Consider the following 21,868-nt stretch of genomic DNA (forward strand, 5'->3'; position numbering starts at 1 on the left):
GTGCTTTTAATGTGGATAGTGCACTTGTCACGGGGCAATGGATTTGTAATGTGTCGCAGTGTTGTGTGTAGGGCAAATTGTGGCCTATTGGTAATATCCTGGAACTTTGCAGTTGCAGCAGTGAATGTTGTTAGTATATGGTGTGTTGTAGTAGTGGTTGCAAAATACTAGTTTTTTTAATGTAAGGAAAGGTTTTGCATTTAGGTTGGCATGTTTGTAGTAGAAATGTATTGAAAAGGAAACAATGTATACATATGTTGGCATTTGTACCGTGTTTCTGTGTTTTTAAAGTAAGGCACATGTTTTAGCAAAATATTGTAGCCACTATGTTAAGTGGCATTTGTAATGAGGTGTAATATAATGCTACTACATGAAACATGCTAGTATTTGGTGTAAAGCAAGGTACATTTAGATATAAGGACAGCTGATGTTTTTTAGCAATGCCTAATGTCATCTGTATCATAGTAAGAAATGCAGATTGTGCAGGTACAGCAGTAGATCGCAAATGTTAATATTTGTGTAAAGGAAAGGAAATGCAGTTGGTAAACACTAGAATGGTACTTCTAAGTGGTAGTTAATGTAAGCAGGTGGAAAATGGTGGTACTATAAGTAAGATGATAACAAAGGTTGGAAAATATGACATTCATACTTAAGGATAAAAGCTGTTCTTTTAAAAATGTTTCTTATTAGGTGCATTGTATTGAAAATATGTGCATTTACAGCTGCACCATTTGTAACTTGTTTGTACAAATAAGGGAAATGCAGTTGCAAAAGATTTGTCAAACACTATTAAGTGATACTTGGTGTGAGGAGGTCCAATATGTTTTCAGTACATGTAAGTAACTGCTGCTTAATGTGAGCAGGTGCGGAATATCGCAATAAATAGCAGTGGTATATGCTTATTTAGATGCTTATTACAAGGTATGTGATGAAGGTGGTGAACAACATTACGCATGCCTGTAATGTGTTGTTAGATGTAGATATTCTTGAATCTGCAAATAGAAATCTTGGAGAGTGGGAAAGGGCTGGCTCTGAAAAGAAACTTGTTTTGTATTGTTTTGTTTTTGAACACTTTTTTCAAGTTCTAAAGTAAACTAAGCAACTAAACATGTTCTTTCTACTTGCAAAACTACAAGCGATAGGCATTTTGTTTTCGCTGCGCTTCCATGCATATTTTTTTCACCTACTGAAAAATGCTTTCTATATTTAGAAAAAATAGTGCTTCAAAGCATTTTGAATGCTTTGCAGAAAAAGCTGATTAGCCACATCGGTAAGATGTACTCCATCTCTGAAGAAAATATTGGCAATGTCAAATTTAATATTTTCATGGTAGAAAGACGTCTTGCCAACATCTCCCAAAAATGCACACACGGCCTTGGTGACAATGCTCCTTGCTTTCGCCATTTGTGGACCAAATGAACTTGAGCGCATCCACATCTGTCTCTGGGCAATGCGAGAAAAAAATCATTTGAGAATTCGGCAACATTTCCATCAACTTGCCAATTGTCTCCTTCATTGCAAACTTCCAGTTACATGACCTAAACTGTTCCCTCCACAATGAACAATGATAATGTCCAGATGTTGCAGTATGACCAAATTGACACAAAATGGGAGCAAGTTCACCCACTTCATGTGGTGCACTCCATACTATTACACATGAACATCATGAAATCCAAGATTGTCAGCCACTCCACACTGCTCTGCGTACACATACAACCAATGGATCCATAAATCACCCAAAATCCACACACTCTGCCTCCCGAAAGACATAGCCATAGCCATATGCAGTCCTCTAAGCAAACACACCTTTTGCCAATCTCTCTCCTTGCATGCCACACCCAGGAAACCTTATTGGCTAATCCCCTGGCCTGAAAAGTCCCCTTCCATGCCAGAAATCATCAAAAGACCTGGATGTAGCATGTGCCATCCATGTACTACAGCATTGTCTGCGGACGGATCATCCAATGAAGGGGGTGGGGACAAACATTTATCACAATTTACTCTTTAGTGGTGGCTCTGAAAATTACCTTTTTTGGGGTTTTGATTTATTTTGGGGGATTTTCAGATTTGTTTTCCTGCACCTACTCACATGCACTCTACATCATTTTCACAAGAACTTTCTGAGTGTATTTTGAATATTGTCAAGAACGATTGCTTCGCCACAATCAGTGAAAGTGATGCCATCAGTGAACAAAGTACATCCATCCAACAGAATGTTCTCATTTGGGAAATATATCATCCCAACACCATACAAAAATGAACATACTGCTTTGTGCACAATGCTCCTTCCTGCATCTTGTTGAGGGCAAAAAGCATTGGTACTTGTCCATAGTGCCCTATGAGTTATATTTGAAAAGATTACCTATCCACATGGAAACAGTTCCAATAGCACCTTTAACATATCTTTCACTGTAATCTGCAAACTTTTTGCACTGATATAACACAAACTATACCCTCCACAATGCACCACAATGACATCTGGACATGAGAAATTAGACATATTTGTGCAATGTGCAAATAAAGTCTCCCACTTTTGCCCAGGCACACCACACCAACAAGCCTCACCTCCCTCCAATCCAAGGTTAGCAGAAATACCAAACATTTCTGTGTACCTTTTCAAATTCACAATGCAAGAACCTCCCACCATCCACACAGTAAGCCTTCTCATCTGTATAGCCATCTGTATAGCCACAGCCACTTGCCTACACACAGCAATGAAAAGCACGGTTGCCCTCTCTTCCCATAAAGCACAACGAAAACACCTCATTGGCTAATCCTCACAGTCCCCTTCCCATGCCAGGCATCCTTAAAAGACCTGGATGTGGCACACCCTGTCTGTGGACTACAGTGCTGTCCATGGACACTTTAACACGGGACAGCCCTTCTTCCCTTTCCACTTTAATCATTGTAGCACTCTCTCATTGGCTACTTTCAAGCAGTCACACACCCATCATCCAATCATATCCAAATATTCTACATCTTACCCTGTCATTTCAGTTCAAAACTTCAGATGTACATGTCTCTTGTTACCCCCAAGCACCTCCATCAAAAACATCTGTAAAAATCTCCAGGGTTGGATTGCAGATTCAACCACATCTACATCCATCAACACAAAGTAAAGGTGTGCATATATTTTTAAATTACATTTCCAACTCTTTTACAAATGCATGCAAACAGGGTTCCTGCCACTTACCCTGCATTAACCTACTCAATGATCAAACTCTTGTTTGTCCCACCTACTGACATCAAGTGGCAGTTACTTACAATGCTGTGTGGTTGAAACATTTTCTTTTAATAAGCATTTTAACAACAGCTTTAAAACACATATTTGCACTTTCAGCAGCACTCACTGTGTCTTATAAAAAAAAAAGAAAACCACATCTAAACCATTTCCCCAGCATGTTTAAGTGGCAGATCATGTGTCAAAGTTCAATATATTACCAGTACATGTATACTTGCCAATATGACCATGGATTTTTTTTTCATTCTATCTGTCACTTTTAACACCACTTATCCCACTAACAAAGTTACACTAAAACTCCCACGATGAAACACTTGTGTATAGGCACTTTATAAATGCCATATCATATCATATCATTGCAAACTCAAAACAAAAACTACATGTATGTTACCAAAGCATGGCATGTATATGGAATGAAAAATGGCAAAATGCAAAGCGTTTACAAACATTAAGTTCAACACCATTTCAAGTAAAACAAATGAATGCATACAATTACAACAGTGCTGTGTGTAATTTCTAATAAATAAATGAAAGAAAATGGAAACAATTTCTCCACCATTGTGCAATAACACTCAGTGTGTGCAATTTCATTAACTTTCCCACACATGCATACTTCCTAACATTCCCCTTTCTAATCTGTATGCGCTTATTGTTTCCTAGATTTTTCTGTGAATTCTGGGACTTGCAATGCACCTTTTGTAATGCAAATAGTGCAACCAGAACTCCCACAATACAAACAAAAGAACCATCATTTAATAAGCAACTACACATTACAATGCATCCCATTCGCAAGTATGCATGTACTGACAGGATAACAAACCTTCACACAAGTGCCACTTAAAAGTGTTCTACAAATGCTTTCCATCCGCATTTCTTTTATTTTAGAAAAAAGTTAGGTACAGTGCTACTATAAATCCACAAAAAAAGTTTTACTTTCATGCATGGCCTCCCAAAAAGGACAGCTTTTTAAATGCTCAGCATTTCCCATTAAGGAATTGCATAAAAATGTCTCACTTTCTGGCTACGGCTCCGTTGGGCATACTTATCACAGGAACACCATCTCCATTAGCAATGCTGCCAGTGCTCTCATGTACCCATTCCCGTAGAGTTCTATGCAACTCCACATAAATAGGGACTAACATTGTCCATCACCTGACATTCCAGGCCAACAGGACCTGTAATGTCCTGGTGGCACTGGGAGGCTAGCTGCCGAAGAATTATTAGGAATCTGGTGGCAATCCATCTGCAGCAACAGCAGGGTTACAACCATACTCATAATGAGGCCCAATGAGATTAACTTTTCTCCCCAACAACTCCTCCTACATTAAAAAAGAATGTCTTCCTCTACTAAAATTACTTCACCATTACCATAGATAACCACTAATGTTCTTCTTTCCCAATTGCAGTGATGGATAACCTCCTGGAAAACAACAACCTAAAGAAAACTGCTCTACGCATTGTACAAAGTAAGTCTACTAGTGCAGAAGTATTCTTTCTGTTACTCATACAGTACACTGTGGCAGGATAGTAGCCTACAGAATTCCTTTCACACCAACAACATTTACTTCACTCTTATTCATTGCAACTCAGCATGTATACTTTTTGTATTCTCATTGGAACACCATTATCATAACACCCATTATTATCATGAACACATTATAATGTCCTTACTTATTCATTCACACTACCACTTTCTTATGTACTAACCCACTCCCTTCACACATCTACACAAACAACTACTCTTACAACCTTCCCAAACAGAACAAGCAGCCCATTGCATAATCACACAAGGCCCTCTATTTATGTCTGCCCTCATATTCATACACTCATTCACAATACATGCAAATATATTCCACAACATTCAAACCCGCAATTTCCTTTTTTCTCCAACAGACAGAACAGAATGCCTACTAAAAAGCAACTCTGTAGAAAACAAAGAAAATATAGAGCAGATAAAAATAAAAGTATGCAAAATACTCATCCACCTCTAGCAGAATGTGTAGCAAATATTCAAACAAAACTGCTAATACAGTGAGCAAACAAAACCCAACCGGCTAGCACTAAAAAACTAGGGCCCCTCTTCCAAAAAATAAAAATAAAAGAAAAATGTATGAAGAAGAATAAAACTTCTAATAACTCTGACACTATATCTACCAATGTTAACATAGCCACAGATAAGCCTTCAAAAATATAAATTTTACAAAAAATGTCCACCGTAGAGTACTTCACACTCTTATGATAACAGCGGAAAAGTCACGCTGGATCCTTAAAAATGACCGCAGAAGACTCATCCTGGAAGCTCTCTTTGACAGCACAATTCTGCTTAAAAGAAAATTGTTTATATTAATTTTAACCAGACTGAAACCACTAAAAAAATGTATCTGTGAACTATAAAAAGTATTTCTAAACATGCGCATTATCGACATAGATACCATTGCGAACTGTGAAGGTGAATAGATTCACACAAGCAGCACAGAACCATATTTCAATGAAAAGGTTTATAAACAAGAACATAAAAACCCAATTGCAGACATAGTAATGGCTGAGGGTATGACATGTTAGAAAACACCATTATGGCACTAGAAACCCTTACTGAAAAAACTTCCTCAACAAACTTGCAATCAACTGTTCCTTCAACCCAACCAATCCGTCCAGTCTACAAATGGCCATGCAGCTCAAAATCTAACATACAAAAAACAATCCACTTTGGTTTCCCTAGACCATTTCAGCAAAAGGACAAGTAAACAGCTTTAGGTCTTCTGTTAGACTCAGTGTGAAAGCCAAATTGCCTAAAAACACATACAGCATTAAAAGAAACAAAGCTTCAAAGTACATCAATGATTACAATGCAGTCATTGCCCTCTAGTGGAATGCAAACATAGATTTACAATATATTGCAGACAATTCCACTGCTGTTGCATGATATGTCACAGCCTACCATGCCAAAGCTGGCAGAACAGAGCTAAATGACCTCTGGCATGACATATCATCTGACAAAACACTGTCACAGAAATTGTACATCTTTGCCAAAACAAATGCACTCCCAGAGAATGTGGATACTGCAAAGCTGCAGGCCATTTAACAGTCTTATATGGCAAATCTGAACACTTAGTCTGACAATACAAAAACATGTTGGACAATGAACTCCAACAAGAGGAAAAGGTTCAACCACAACTAAATGAAGACACTCTGAGGGCAGTCAACCTTCTGTTACAGGAAGCAAAGAACCCCTTGGAGAGCCATTCATAGTAAATGAAGCAGAATTAGGCATGAATGAAGTAGAGAATACCATGTATCCATATGAGCAACACGAAGAAAACTTGGCAGTGCTGAAATCACAGCCAAATGATTAGAAACTTAGCATTTACCTAGAAGTGACTAAACAAAATCGAACATGGTTTGAAGCAGGAAAGTAAAACTTGCAACTGTCAAAATAATAAACCTCTACTCCTCTATGGTACTTCAAACTATCAACAGAAGCTGCTACTGAAGTATGCAGAATTCTGAAACAAATGAAAAATCAAAATGCTCCTAATAGATGAGGTAAGCATGTTTTCGAACCTAATGTTGGATTTAATTCACCTCAGATTAAAACAGACTAGGAAGAACACTTTGGAAGAAAACAAGTTATTGTTTTTGGAGATCTCCTACAATTAACACCAGTGAAAGGTGAACCTATTTTTAAAACCTCAGGACACAAACAGTGCAGCAAAACACACTTGGCAGCATAGGAAATGTAAATCTCTATCAACAGTTCCAATACAGAGAACTAACTCAACACATGTGTCAGTCTGCAGACCTCACCTATGCTAACATTTAAAAAAAAGCATTAGGACTGATCTTCTCTCTAAAGATGCACACTCTAAGTAGACGCATCCGTGAGCTATATGGGCATAACACATCTTCTCCTCATGTCATGGAAGAATTAGCACAAAAAATGTAAAATGCATGTCCTTAATGCCAACCCTAGCAAGCTGTATGCAATTCAATGAGACAATGTTAAAAAAAGAAATGCAAACACTAGTGCATATTACCTCCACAGTCAAACTGGAAGTGCATGGTATGACACTCCCTATGTGTCAACAAGCAACAGCACAACTAAAAAGCTTAGAAAAATGTATCTCCATCACAGCTGGTTCAGAGAAAATGTTAATGTTGTGTTTAAACTGCAGGGACATTTTTAAATGTAACCTTGACGGACGTGGAGCAAGGTTTAGTCAACAGAGCAATTGGTACTGTTGTTGGCTTCTAGATGTATCCACATGACAACAACATTCAGTTTGTCAACAACCACCTTGACATATTTTCAGATGTTAAAAGGATAGGACACTCAAAAGCACAATTCCTTCTTTTCAGAGATATGTACTTACAAGAGCAATTCTCTCTATCTCTTGTATATGCAGTCACTATTCACAAATCACAAGGTCTAACCCTAGATCAGGAATTGATTGACATTGGCAGCACAGTCTTTTACGAAGGTATGAGTTATGTAGTGCTTTTACGTCTACATACAATCCAAGGACTATTTCTAGTCAATTTTGATGCAGATAAAATCAAGACTGACATTCCTTACATCTTAGAGTACAACAGACTATGTGCACTCTACACATCCCATATCCATATGAACCCTATTCCTGAAAAGGTAAATGTTTAGAAAGAAAATGAATGCAAACAGAACGTATAAGAGATCTCCCAACAATACCACCAAAGAAACCAAAAACAACTGCTACTCCATCAAGTAGTACAACCACAAAACTATATAGTGCAAATGCTAGTGCACATCCATCAGCAGATATAAAGAGAAACATTTCTTCTAAAAAGTGTAGGTCCAGCAAATGACACAGAGACAGAACTCCATTTCAATGTTGCAATAAAAGTGGTGTAAATTGCTATGCAAATGTAGCAATCAATCTTCTGTTCCAATTCTTTTTTTATTTATATAGTTGAATAAATCAGCTTTTCAATATTCAATTACAAAATTTTAAACTGACAAACATTTGCAATTGACATCTTTTGTAAAAAGTTAAAAAACACATACTGAGATAGTAATCAGCGAATGAAGTAAAACATTATTACACAAGTTAAACGAAGGAGAGAAGAAGAAATATAGTCATACAAATAAATATATAGTAATCACAGGATATAAAAAGATTTCGAGTGGTGCATTTTGTAATAGGAGTTTGAATGATTCAATGTTGCCATGGAACAAAAGAATCATGATCAAGCAGTGGTTTGAATTACATCAATTAGGCCAAATAGAATCATTCAGTTGAGTACAATTCTCTCTGTGTTTAAACATGTGTCTTTAAGTCATTTATGAGGTTTGACATGCTCCAAGTTCAAATCCTTAGAGATGAATAAATATGATAAAATAATTAATTTGGGGTTGTGAGTCTAGTGACAGTACAACAATGATCACACAATATACAAAGTATTCAAGTAATCAGATGTTCCAATAAGAAATTGGATATTTGAAGATTGGCATGAACTGAAGGAATCATAATCAGAAAGTTACTTAGATGATAGGAGTTACACCAGATAGCAACATTCAGTTGAGTGTAAATCTCTCTGTGCTAAAACATGAGTCTGTAGATCATTTATAGGATCTAACATGCTTTGAGCCAAAATCAACAGAGGCAAATAGGTGTAAACAGAGAAAAGTTCAGAGCTGTTAATCTAATGGCAGTGCATTTAAAAAGTTCACTGTTGCAACTCTGATGCTAGTACGAAAAGTGGAGAGAAAGAGTTGCGAAAGGATATTTACATCAGTCGCCCTGAAGTAGTCAAAGTGTTTTGCAAAGTACATTTCTCTATTTAAAGAGAGTCCGGGGCATTGCATTATCATGTGTCACAGAGTTTCTTGTGGTTTGCTGTTAATTCAAAAGCGACAGATGTTAATTTCTTCACTAATCATCTTGCAAATAGCCATTAGTTTTCTTGTAGGCCATAGATTAAATCTTAAATGTAAAACTGCTGACCTGTACATTGGTGACGGATGTGTAAGCACACATGGTTCTAAAGCACAACATGTTTCCTCTCCGAAGGGATTTTCTCTAAAATCCTTGTACAATAATCATTGTCTCCAGGTCTCAATAAAATTAGCTAAATATATTTTACTTTTATCTCTGTTGGGATCTGAAACAAGTACATCTGTTCCAATTGCCACCAGCTGTTCAAAACATGTACTTGAACGGCTCAGACCAGTTGTGTTTGCAAATCCTCACCCTTCACAGAAATGCTAGAAATAATCTTGACAACACTTACAGTGTCTCAGGAATAAGGCAAGAATTGGACTACTGTGCAGGAATGGTAAGATTCAACATAAACACACAGGAAGATCCACAAGAATGTCTAATGTACTTACTACAAGTACTGGAAACGAAAAACATACCTACAAATAAAATATTCCAGATTTCATACATTTTATTTCATCAGCTGGTGCAAAATGCAAATCATGCCATTTTATGCACTGTTTGCAATTCAGACAATCGTTTCACCTTACGCATAAACTCACATAGCCAATATGTAATATTAATGCTTTTAAGGTACAACACAGATGGTACCAAAAACAACTGCAAGCTTACTAGCTTCACACACGGGCAAATATCTCTTGGCAAAAAAACCTTCACAACAGTAGGCATAATCTACCACACTGATACCACAACCACTGACAGTGACTATACTGAATACATTAAAAAAGATGTGGTTGTTTTTAATGCAACAGCACTTCCATTACTCTAAAACTAGATTATCAGCAAATCTAACAAATGCCAATTTAATATTCCTTAAACCTAAATTTAGTCACTGACCTGTGAAACTATCAGCAGTTGATGCCCTTTAGACATTCCCTTAAGTACTGCACACTTCAAACAAACGTACTGTGAAAGTTAAATTCACTTAAATGTACTACATTTTTGCTGTATAGATTTTTATCCCAATGACCCAATGATTATGCAAACAGAAACAACAACTGTGCAAAGCACACAGTAATGTTGTTTCAACCATAGTACTTATAATGTACTGATTATGAGGGTCTATAACCTTTAGTCACTGACCTGTAAAACTATTAACAGTTAGAATATGCCAACTTGTATCTAACCGCATCCATAATACTGCAATGTTACATTTGAATAGCAAATTAGTTAGAATACGTCAACAAAGTATCTAACCGCTTCCAAAAATACCCTTCAGAACTATAAAACTATCAGCAGTTAGAATATGCCAACTGGTATCTAACTACATCCATAGTACTGGAATGCTCTTTTTCAAATGGAAAACACGTTCAATACACCAACAGACATAAATGTAGTATGTTTTTGTTAATGCTGTATAGATTTCTTTTTCTAATGACCCAATGATTATGCAAATAGAAACAACAACTGTTCACAACTGTAAAGCTATCAGCAGGTAGAATACGCCAATCAATATCTAACTGCATCCATAGTACTACAACGTTACTTTTTGAACAGCAAAATACCAACAGGATCTAACTGCTTCAAAAATGCCTTTGAGAACTAGAAACAATCAACAGTTAGAATATGACAACTGGTATCTAACTACAGCTATAGTACTGCAATGCTGTTTTTGAAATAGAAAACAGTTTCAATACACCAACAGATATAAATGTGGTATTTTTTTTAAAATCATGTATGATTTTTTTTCTCAAAATGACCCAATGATTGTGCAAACAGAAACACACAGTAATGTTGTTTCAAATATAGTACTTAGAATGTACTGATTATGAGGGTCTAAAAAATACATGAATATGTGAAATTGTATGCAATGAGACATTGTAAACTATCCTAACATATTATACTAACATATTATACTATGGTTTTTTTCACATATTTATACATTTCTAACACGCCGGCAGCCCGCAGTCATCGGGGCGCACATAAACACAGGAATAACAGCTACAAAATATAATGTCAGATAGGAAGGCATCAATTTATTTGAAAAGTGTTGCTTTCAACATTTTCCTAAAACATTAAAGGTTTTTTCCTGCCTTAGGTACTCAGGGAGAGAGTTCCACAACTGGGCGGCATAGACTGCAAAAGATCTGCCCATCCCCCTTGTGCATTTGAAAGCAGGGCAGGAGACCAGGGCCTTGTCCACTGAGTGCAATCATCTACCAGGGCATAGCGAGTTATCGCTGTTTTGAGGTAGAAGGGGGCGTTGCAATATAGGCATCGGTGAATGAGGGTTCATGCTTTGAAATTGATACGGTCCTCTAAGGACAGCCAGTGCAGGTCTTTCCTGTGGTTGGAGATATGCTCCTTCCACTGGATCCTTTTAACAATTCGCACAATGTCATTCTGTATCCAGTGACGCCTGTTTACACAGGTAATGCTAGCTCCAAGTAGCAGCGCATTACTGTAATCCAGCATTGCTAAGTTGACTGCACGAGCTATAGTAGTCACGTTCACCTATGTTACAAAAGGTCGAATGTTCTTAATGAAGCAAAGGTAGTGGTTACAATTTTTGTTGATCATTTTGACATATTCATCCAAATATAAGGAGGCTTCGAGAGTGACTGTGAGGGTTTTTACCTTAGTTCGAATTTAGGATTTGTTTATGGTAAAAGCCTTGCAATGCGTGCTAAACTTTCTCCTGGCCTGTGAGGAGCCAAAGATGAGGAATTCCGTTTCCCCCCCATTCATGCACATCCAATTCTCAATCATCCATGTTTCAACCAGATTATAAATCGGGAGAAGTGTGGAGGACTCTTATGGGTGGTTCCCACTAAGTTCCATGATCAGCTGTGTATCATCCGCGTAGTTAGTGAAATAGATACCCAGGCTCTGAAGTAGGACACAGAGTGGCTGGATGTACATATTCAGCAACACGGGTGATAAACTGACTTCCTGGGGCACGCTGCAGAGGATGGTGATAGGAGGAAAAAGAGCGTCTCCCCAAAGTATTCTGTATATACGATTAGTCAGAAAGGATGTGAACCAGTCAATGGCTTCGCTAGAGAAATCACCTTTGGTCTCTAATGTTTGAAGGAGGCAATGATCTTCATTACCATGTACAACAAACTGAACCTGTACCCTCAATGGTGCAGCAATCATAAGTACTATTTACACTTCAATTGTATTGTGTCACCATGTTAAAAATACTATATACTTCCCACACACTATCTAAAATTACTATTATAGATAGCTGCAATGGTAGTGGGGTAGTAAGCAGCTTTGGCCTCGGTAATCAGAATCCTAAAATTGGCACAGGTTGATTGGAGGTTGGTGTGGTCTGCCAGAGTTACACTTTTGTGCACCCATTTTTCTAGGGCTCTGAGTGTTTCCTGGAGGTTAGCTCAGGGGTGTACCAAGTGGCTGATGGCTTGCTCTTTGCCCAGCTGGTTTTGAAGGGGGCATGAGTGTCCATCAGTTTCATAGCAGAGTTGTTGAACAATTCTAGTATGTCAGAGGCATGAGGCATTCCCTGTGGTAAGGAAGTCTGCAAAGTTTGCTTATAGCTTATTGACCGGGAAGGTTTTGAATGTGTAGCATTAAGTGAGGGTGCATTCATTTAGCATGACCTTTGTTGGCCTATGTCGAGTGGGTGACGAATAATGCGATGGGGGTATAGTCAGACCAGTCAAGTAGGATTGGGTCTGCAGAGGTGAAATGGGGGGATAATCTTAAAATTAAGTCTAGGTCATTGTCTTTGTTGTGCATGGCGGAGAGCATAATATTCTTAAAGTCCATTGAACTGGTCAGTGCAAAATTGTACTTCATGTGTGGTTGTCAGCCTGTGACTCTGGGATGTTAAAATCTCAGAGAAAGACATTATTAGAATGTGCTAATTTGGCAGAGGATAGTTGTAGATGTCCGTATAGAAAAAGTCACTACTGACTCCTAGACTGGTCTGTAATAGATGAGGTGGAAGGTGATGGATTTCTTGTGTGATAAAAGGAACCAGCAGGTGAGTGATTCAGACAAGCTTATTCTGGGAGAGGGGATGATGCAGCATGGGAAATTGCTTCTGTGGATGGTTGCCACACCACCTCCTGTCCTTATGGCTGGTCGGCATGTTGGATGTAGAGGTCTTGGGGTAGGAGGGCATTGAAACCATGTGAGGAGGGAGTACAGAGTAATCCATGTTTCATTGATGAAAGGGGCATCAAGTTTGTTGTACAAGATGAGGTTAGCAATCTGTCTAGTGTGAGAAACTGCTGAGCGAGCATTGATCAACATGAGAGGGCATGTGCATATCACATGGATGTTGAATGAGGACAAGGGTGATATTGATGAGGTTTGCTAGAGTAGCTTGCTGGGGCTTCCCAGGGTTCTTGGCAATTCAAACTCTAGTGAGAGCGGGGATGGGCTGTGGAGAGATAAGACACATGGTGTCTTTCGGTGAGTAGCAGTAGCAGCAACTCATTTGTAGGTGAAAAATAGGATAGTGGGTCTGGCCCGTGGCCCTACCAGTCCAGAACAGGTACAAACCGGTGAAGTCCTTATATTTTTCCATCCTTTAAGGAGGAGGCCAGCAATGAAGAAACCCAAGGAAGATTGGTTAAATTGATAGTGGACAGAGCAACTTAGTGATAGGGCCTGGTCATGTAACCATCAGCCTATTCAATGCTGTGTGGCTGGAACACCAGGACATCAAAGATGATATCACAAATCTTTGACATTTTCTGCCTTTTACCAGCCTATACAATCTGCAGACAGGAGAACCCACATATTTCATCTGGTCATTCTCAGCCAGACTCTCCACCAGAAGGGACACGTTTGAGGGGTTTTGCTTTCTTTTGTAAGAAAATGACATCTGTCATGTCCATTCCTAACCATCAGAGGCCACCAGTGGCATATTTAGGATACCTGCTGCCCTAGGCCCAAATAAGTGAGTGTGCCCCCCCCCAACTTTACTCCACCTATGCCTGACTTTGCACCATCACCAGATGCCAGCCCTTCACCAAACTCTTTCCACGTTGTGAAAACTAGGCCTTGTCACCCCCTTTTTGCCACTTATTTTGGCTCCATAACATTATAAGGATGTTTTTAAGGTTGCAGGGATTAGAAAGTGGTTGCTTCCTCTCTATGCATTCAAGCATATCATCATCTATGCTATGCTAGTTTAAAGAGTGTTTTCAGATCACTGCTGGTTAAGATTTGGAGAAAGCAGTATGTTCTACAGTTGGCTGCACTAGAGGTACTTGTTACGGTCGATTGTCTACTTTTGGTCAGGTCAGAAAACAATCTTTTTAGTGGAAGCGATCAGAAAATAATCTGTCTGCCAACTGGACACAAGTGAGAGAAGGTTGGAACGAGGAAGAGCACCTAGACTGGTCTGTAACAGTAATGTAACATAACTACAGTTCTACATCCGGTCTTGTCTAAAGTTTACATATGAAATGTATGCAAGTGGTACAGTTATATTTTATACAAATGTTCAATAAAAATAACTCAAACCCCTTCTCATGGTTGCAGCTCTGATGTTAGCAGGGGGTAAAATGGAAATAAGACAAGTTACCTGCTGCAGCTGATGTACCTCCAGACACTTGGACTGGAACGACATTAACATATGGCAAAATCACAAGTGATGTTTGTAAACTCTGCCTGAGCATAAACACCTCATGTTGGAAAAGATTTCTCTCAAAGCAAATTTGTCCTCCATAGTCTGTGGACCCCAAACCTTTTACATTTTTTTCTGTATCCTAATTTGACAATTTACTGTGGAGCACAGCCATCATCTGCACTCCATTGTGCTTTACCTCATTGTTACTGGGGAACTGACATGTCCTTCAGAAAGTTAGTACTTTAAAACTTTGTTTCTCTTAGTCTTTTGACTTTGTTTCCACTTGTTGGTAACGTGTTATCATGCGCAAAGTACCTTACAGTACCACACAATGGGGTTGTTATGTTTTATGGCCCTCAACACCCTCAAAATACATTTTGGTGATTGTACAATGTGCAGCGGAACAGACTGGTGGCAGCAGTAGCTTTTCTTGTATTTTGGTAACTTTTAACCAAGCCCTACCGCATTTATTGCATTTGGCTCATGACTGTGGCTAGTGTCTAGAATGGCCATGCCACAAGGTCTTTTGTCTGTTCCTTTAGCAATTGTGTCCCTTGGCCTTCCTCCTTACCCTTGCAGGGCCAGTTTTTCCTTATTTGGGCATGCAGTTGCCCGTGAAAGCTGCTTCTTTTCACAGGTCAGTGCAGGTCACGCATGTAGGTACCTAGGAATTTAGCTGGCACTGTCTGGTACCAATCCAAATTACTGGTGCCAGGGTGTCTGGTGTGCATGTGAGCAACAAAACCCCAGCAGTCCCTCATTGGACCACTGCTGGTGTGTATACATGGGTCAGATATTGCCATTAGTGGGCTGGGGGCACACACTCACCTGACTGTGGATAAGAAGAGGGGTCCTGCATTCATTCCAGCATATCAACAACAGATTAAAATGGATCTGACAAAGGAACGAAGCACCCTGAAGAGCCAAGAAGAACAAAGGATGATCCTGAGATGCACTTGAAGAGGCCTGGCACCAGAATCCTACTGTTGTCCCGGTCGAGCCCTGCTTTGCGCCTGATCTCAGAAGACCTGTGAAGATGTTTCAAACCCTTGAAGTGGTTGGACCAATCACTCTTGACGTCTCCTGGAAACCTCGCAAGTAAACCTGTTTGTTCCAGGGCCCTCAAAGGGGCTGTCCAGCTGAATCCTTGTTTACCGTGCAGGAGCATCACCTTTTTGAGTTTCGACTTGTGTCTTTGGGAAATCCCAGTTTATCCCAGAAAGCAACCTTCTGCCAAATTTCATTATTCCAGCACCTTTGGGCCAGGAGATAGGAGGCTGTGTCACACTGTGAGAGTTGATCTCCCCTGCATCACTGAGCATCAGTGAAGGTCAGTGAAGGCAGTTTTCCAACATTTCTTCCAGTGCTCTGAGGCCTGCTGCATCGGTTGTTTCTTTGTTCTTCATCCAAATCAAAAGTAGCAGTTCCTACCGGACCTGTGTGTCTAAAAACTGAAACTAAGGCGGGTCATCGTACACCTGATGGCCATCTCTGCCAATTGTGGACCAAAACCGAGCTAAGGGTGGTGAGGAGTCAAGTTACTTACCAGTGGCCCTTTGATCATTCAATTGCTTTTACACACACAAGGTTAATGTTTGCCTTCCTTTGGCTTGGTAAGTACTTGCTCACTAAAGCCCTCCTAAAGATTTTCCAAAATATCCAACCCTCCAAGATTAAAATTGAGCAATGGATCGGGTGTTCCAGCACAATATCACCTTTGTGGGTGTGGTTTAGTCTATGGGTCTTGCCAGCTTGTGTTTAAGGCAATTTAAAAGGTTTGTTAACTCCGTAGAGTTTATTGGTACATAGGAACATTTTGAGATTTATAGGTATAGATATAGATGTTCTGCTGTCGTTTGAAGTACTGTTTCACAGTAAAAGTCTGACCTTGTATTTAAAATATAATTCATGTAAAGAATATGTATACACCTCACAGTTATACATTTTGTGACATCCTTTGCAGTTTGTTTTCCTGGTAGTACAGAGCGTGCAGCAGAATGTCATCAAAGACACATGTAAACCAGCAAGGGTGCCATTTGCGTGCTAAGCAGCTTCTGTAAAGATGGCTGAATGGATAAATCTGTATTGGGCAACTTCTTCACAGCTGTGAAACAGTGTGTACTTTTGGCACACAGTTTTTGTTCTCACCCTTCTATGGCTTTGGGTATCATTTCACAGGTTTCTTAATGTACTTGCACATTTAGATGTACTACTTGTTATTTTAATTTCTCTATGATCTATTTCATGCTTGCACCTTTTGGGCGGCCACAGACCTCTCGAAATGCAGGGCCAGGATGGGGAAATGAGTGCTTGCTTCTAAGCATCATTTTAATGCCACCTGTGAGAACTCTGCTTGACTTAAACATAGACATGGCTTTAATATTGTAAAATGATGCATCATGTTTAACCTTTACTTTTCTGAAGGGAAAACCCTCACTTGTGCAACAGATTCAAAAATGCATGTTGTGCATTTCAATATAAACGTGATTGCTTAGAACAGTGTGTGTGTCTACTTATTAGAAAGAACTCCAAAGATAATGAGGGTCATCACAAAATTGTCGTTATCCTGGTGATAATATTGGCTGTTTTTGCTGGTGTGCTGCCTGACTTGCCTACAGGAGGTAAATTAGGCCACCCCACCAGCAAACTTGTAGTTTGGTGGTGCAGTAAAAGTGGCTGTAACGATATTACCACCACTTTTTTCCCCACACTGCCAAACTTGGAATGACCCCCCAATGTGAAGTGGCACCAATATAACCAATGAGGTTTGGGCTGATTTGCATATTAAAGATCATTGTAGGAAGATACGAATGACCGAAGAGCTGTATATCTGTCAAATATGTCTGTGAGAGTTGTGTGACTGAATCGTTAAATGCCTAAAGCATGCTGCGTTAGCTACGCGTTTCCTTTTTGTGTTAATTTTTAAAAGAAAAGTCACCCTAACAATAAAGCTTTGGTAAATATCAAGCATATATGCATTTTTGGCCATAAAAATGTAGCTGCTGGAGTGGAATTACAGCTAACATCTCATAATTATTTACAGTGTTGTGGATCACCCAGACTCAGAAAAACTATTTTGGCTTTATATTTAAAAAATGGCAAGCAGTAAATAAAAATAAACTGCAATAAAATGTTGCTCCTCTGGCAATCTGTTGGCCTTGTTGTAAATACGTGTATGGTCTGCATGTGCCTGTCTTCCTGTTTTGTCCAAAATGGGCTTTGGTGAGAAATTAGTTTCATGGATTAGGCTGCCATACGCTGCACCGACTGCAGAGGTTATTACTAATGGTTTGCGATCTGGGAAGTTTGTGTTGGAGAGGGGGACTAGACAAGGGTGCCCTTTGTCGCCACTATTGTTTGTGATTGCTATGGAACCATTGGCTGAGGCTATTAGGGAGGCAGAAGAAGTGGTGGGGCTTACGAGTTGGGGATTGAAACCAAAGATTTGGATGTTTGCGGATGATATGTTGTTGGCTTTGGTTGATCTGGAGAGGTCTGTTCCGGCACTTATGAGGTTGATGGCTAATTTTCAGCGATGCTTGGGATTTAAAATTAACTGGACCAAATCGGAGGTTATGCCGTTGACGCATCTTGTGGACAGGAGACCTATGGAGGACCTGGGATTTCGGTGGTGTCCTGATAAGATGCTGTATTTGGGGGTGTGGTTGTCTCCTGTGATTAGAGATTTGATCGCAGAAAATACTAAATCTATGTGTAGTGGGTTGAGGACTGAATTGAATAGATGGAGTTTGTTGAATCTCTCGCTTTGGGGCAAGGTGAATGCCCTGAAGATGATTTCGGCACCAAGAATGAATTATGTTACGAGTATGCTTCCTTTGGTGTTACCATCTTCGTTTTGGAAGGATTTGGACAGGATGATTCAAGAATTTTTGTGGGATAAGAAGCCACCAAAATTAAAGTTGTGGAAATTGCAACTACCTTTAAATGAGGGTGGTTTAGGGGTTCCTAATTTCAGGCTTACCACTTGGCCTTCATGTCAGATTTGTTGGTACCATTTGTGGATGAGCAACGAGATGTGTGGGTCGAGGCTGAGACTAGCTTTGTTGGACCATTGACTCCACGTGCGGTTTTGACTTCAGTTTCAAGAAAGAATTGTGGTAAAGATCTGTTGGTTGAGGATTTGAGATGTTCATGGAATGGTATTTGCGAATGTTTGAAGTTGGACGCGTTTAGAGAACCTGGTGCATCGTTGTGGCTTAATCCTGCTATTAGGATTAATGGTAATGTGATTTTCTGGGTGGATTGGTTTTTGGGTGGGGTGCAGTGGGTGGCTAATTTGTTTAAAGATGGTGTTTGGATGACAGAAAGGGAATTGCAACGGCGCTTTGACATTGACAATTTTAAGATCTCTGATTATGTGAAGTTAAAAAAGGCGATTGGGGTTGTGGATTTTGAGAGGAAAATTGATCTGAGTTTGTTTACTGGGAAGACAACTGGGAAGGAAGATGGTCTGGCAAGTCGAGTGTATAAGGAGATTGTGTCGCATTACAGTGGTAATGACTGCTTAAGGGAGGAGTGGGGTAGGAGGATAGGCTCGGAATTTTCAGAGGATATGTGGCACCGGATGTGTGGAAATGTTAAGTTGTGTTCTTTGGGGCTTACGGAGAGGTCGAGACGGATAAAGATTCTTAATCAGGTTTTTTGGACGCCGGAGAGATTGGTGAGTAGGGGGATGTCGGAGAATTCGGATTGTTGGAGATGTATTCATACAAAAGGTACGTTGGAGCATATGTTGTGGGACTGTTGGTTGGTAAGATTGTTCTGGAATGAGGTTGGTCGAATATGTGGTGAAGTGATTGAGGGTTTACCTGCCTTGGACTTCAAAATGGTGATATTGGGTGATGATGAGTCTCTAGAGAAACTTACCTTAAGTCAGAAGAAGTGGTTGTTTCGTGGGGCAATGATTGGTAAGGAACAAGTTACTTACCTGTAACTGTTGTTCTCCAGCATGGGTCTGGCATGGATTCACATGCTCATGAATATTCCCCGTCGTCAGGCTGGGAATCCTCGGTAAAGAAAAAAACAGTATCAGTTTCGTTTCTGATCTGTCTTTCGTAGTAATAACCAATCACTGGTCTCTGCGTCATACTGACCACAGCCAATGACTGCCCTCTACCTAAGCCCCGCCTCTGGCAGCCATCTTCAGATTTGGAAGCACGTGAAGTGGCAGTATAACCACGTGAAGAGCCGCAGAGGGGTAGGCGGGAGGGTTTGCATGTGAATCCATGCCAGACCCATGCTGGAGAACAACAGTTACAGGTAAGTAACTTGTTCCTTCTCCAGCATGCGGTCTGGCATGGATTCACATGCTCATGAATAAAGAATACATAGCAGTACACACATGCACAACCACGGGAGGTGGCAAAGGCTCAACATTAAGCATTACATCAAACTCAACATTAAGCATCTTACCTCCTCACCAGGCTCACCTCAGGCGAACAGGTTGCGCAGCACTGCTTGGCCGACCCTGGACTCCTCCCTGGAATCCCGATCGACGCAGTAGAATTTCGTGAAGGTGTGCGTCGACCTCCACGTAGCAGCCCTGCATATGTCCAGCAGGGGCACACCAGAAAGGAACGCCGTGGTAGCTGCGATCGCTCTGGTGGAATGGGCTCTCGGACGGCCAGGCAGCGGTGGGTTTGCCAACCGATGACAGTACATGATACAGCCGGAGAGCCATCTGGAAATGGAAGCCTTCGAGAGTGCCTTCCCCTGATTGACAGGTCCAAAATTCACAAAGAGTTGTGACGTCTTCCGAAAACACTTTGTGCGGTCCACGTAGAACTTCAGCGCTCTAGCCACATCCAGCGAGTGCAAAGTCCTCTCAGCCGGCGACGAAGGCGACGGGAAGAACACAGGCAACACCAAGGGTTCGTTGAGGTGGAAGTCCGACGGCACCTTGGGCATGAAGGAGGGGTGCGTCCTGAGCACTACCCTTGTGTCGTGAAAAGTCAAGTACGGGGCCTTGCAGGAAAGGGCCTGGATCTCTCCCACTCGTCGTGCGGAGGTGATGGCCACAAGAAACGCTGTTTTCCACGACAGAAACTTCAACGGGGCCGAGTGCAGAGGCTCGAACGGAGGTCCCATGAGCTTGGTCAGCACCACGTTGAGCTCCCACACCGGGGCCGGAGCCTTCACCGGCGGGAACGATCTGAACAGTCCCTTCATGAACTCTTTCACCAGACGATGAGACCACAAGGACGTCCGCCCCGTGGTTCTGGTGTATCGGGAGATCGCAGCAAGATGAATCTTGATGGACGCGTGTGCCTGGCCAGCGTCAGCAGGTACGGCAGTACTTGGGGAGCCGTAATCCGTAGAGGGTTAATCTTCTGTGCGTGGCACCAGACAGAGAACCTCTTCCATTTGTGTGCGTAGCATTTAAGAGTCGAGGACGCCCTGGCCTTTGCAAGAACCTCTCTGCAGTCGGCCGGTATGTCGTATCCTCCAAACTCTAGCACTGCAGGAGCCAGGCCTGCAAGTTCAGCGATTTCGGCTCGTGGTGGAGGATGGCGCCTCCTTCCCTGGAGAGTAGATCCGCGTCCACCGGCAGCTTGATTGACGGGGACGCCGACAAGTCCAGAAGGTCCGGGAACCATATCTGCCTCGGCCAGACAGGTGGGACGAGGATCATCCTGCACCGTGACCTCTTGAGCTGGTTGATGAGCCGGATTAGCAGTGGCAATGGAGGGAACGCGTAAAGGAACAGGCCCTCCCAGGGGAACGAGAAAGCATCGCCCATGCTCCTCGCCTGGGGAAACCTGCTGGCGAACCTCCGGCACTTGGAGTTTGTCGCCGTCGCGAACAGGTCGATCTGGGGTGTGCCCCACCGTCGGAAGAGGCGATCCACTAGATCCTGCCGTAGTTCCCACTCGTGGCATGAGCGCAGCTCCCTGCTGAGTGAGTCGGCGATGGTGTTTTTTTATCCCTGCCAGATGAAACGACACCAGAAACATCCTTTGGGCGACGGCCCAATGCCACAGGTCCTGCGCCTCCTTGGACAGTGCTGGGGACCTGGTTCCGCCCTGTTTCCTGATGTAAAACATGGTGGTGGTGTTGTCGGTGAAGATCCTCACTACCTTGCCC

This window comes from Ambystoma mexicanum, chromosome 4p (genome assembly GCF_040938575.1).
Source record: "Ambystoma mexicanum isolate Mex_15411 chromosome 4p, UKY_AmexF1_1, whole genome shotgun sequence".
In the NCBI taxonomy this organism is placed as follows: Eukaryota; Metazoa; Chordata; class Amphibia; order Caudata; family Ambystomatidae; genus Ambystoma; species Ambystoma mexicanum.